Source organism: Pteropus alecto, unplaced genomic scaffold, assembly GCF_000325575.1.
Source record: "Pteropus alecto unplaced genomic scaffold, ASM32557v1 scaffold170, whole genome shotgun sequence".
NCBI classification, from domain to species: domain Eukaryota; kingdom Metazoa; phylum Chordata; class Mammalia; order Chiroptera; family Pteropodidae; genus Pteropus; species Pteropus alecto.
The window spans coordinates 349,431-350,879 of record NW_006429634.1 but is presented as its reverse complement, the minus strand read 5'-3'; the positions used below and the strand labels follow the sequence as shown (position 1 = coordinate 350,879).

At 42.8% G+C, this 1,449-nt stretch overlaps 1 non-coding gene across 1 annotated transcript; it reads right to left on the bottom strand.

The window, feature by feature from the left end:
- Positions 1-228: 228 nt before the first annotated feature.
- On the bottom strand, positions 229-347 carry LOC112469148. Its single transcript, XR_003042499.1, has one exon. It is a non-coding gene; the product is annotated as a 5S ribosomal RNA (ribosomal RNA).
- Positions 348-1,449: the final 1,102 nt, after the last annotated feature.

Genomic DNA, 1,449 nt, shown 5'->3' with positions numbered 1-1,449 from the left:
GAAAGGGCATGAAGGAGGCATGCTACTGTTTTAAAGGCCCTAATCCAGAAGTGGCATATATCACTTCCATTTATATTGCATTAACCAAAACTTAATCATATATAGCTTCTACTTAGAGCTATAAATGAGTTTTCTTTTTTTTCTTTTTTTAGGCGAGGCAACCCTTGGTTAATCTCACAGATTGCAAGGAACTTGTCGGCTTATAATCCCTTTTTTTTTAAATTTTTACGCCTACAGCACCTGGTCTTCCTAGGTGGTCTCCCATCCAAGTACTAACCAGGCCCAAACCTGCTTAGCTTCCAAGATCAGATGGGATCGGGCTTGTTCAGGCTGGCATGGCTGTAGACTATAGATAAGTTTTCTATAGGTGACCCAAAACTCCTTTCTTGAGGGATTGGAGACCTTAGTGATCCTGCCTATATGATATTCCTATAATTTTCTGCACTAAACATGGCAGGAGTAGGAGGTATACAAGATAGCCTCTGGATTATATCCATAATCTTCCCTTCCTCTGTTGCATAGTGACAGTTCTCTTTTACCTTGATAATAGTCTCATTCACCCTGGTCAACCGTGACAATCAGAGATATGTAGGTAAAGTTTACCAATAAGCTCTACGGGGTAAAATTCCTGATTAGTAGTATTTGCCAATTTCTATAGTACAAATACTCCCACCATAGCCAATTCTAAGCTACCAATGTTATGTCACTGAATGTAGAGTTGAGAAAAATGCACTGTGGTATGTTGAATAATGGCCTTCCAAAGATATCTACATCCTAATCTCTGGAATCTGTGAAAATGCTACTTTACATGGCAAAAGGGGCTATTGCTGGCAATCAGGTTTCTGTAGTTGTGGGAGCCAGGAGCTCAGTCCTTGGATCCCCCATGAAAGATTTACTTGGAGGTCCAATACTCAGAGATGAAAGAGCAGAAGTGATTTTATTAAGTAGGCAGAATAAAGTACACCTGGAAGAAAGTCCAAGCAGGCACCTCAACAGAGAATCGAGAGCTCCAAGAAGTTGAGGGTCAGGGGTTATATGGGCCATAGGGTTTCTTTATTCTCTCTTTGTCCCTCCTGTCTCAAATGGTGTGAATTTTTTTTCCTCCCTTAGACTCTCCTACTTCAAGCTGGGGCATGTGTAGTGTGTGCCCATAAATGGAAGGTCATATACCTGCATGCTCTCAGTTAACTAATTTTGCCTATACCAGTCCCCAGAGTAAGGTTATATAATGGTCATTTGCACTTAACTGACCAGGGGAAGCAAAGGGTTGAGGGAGGAGGGGTGATGGGAGAGAAGGGGACGAGGAAGGTGTCAGGCACTACTAGGCTTTTTGGTCTGCCTGTCTGGCTTTTGACCTTGGGGGAATGAGGGAGGCTCCACAAGCCCCCTAGACCAGGTTGTATATTTTCTTCTGCTGAGCTGGTCTCAGCGCATCTCATTAACCCTTCA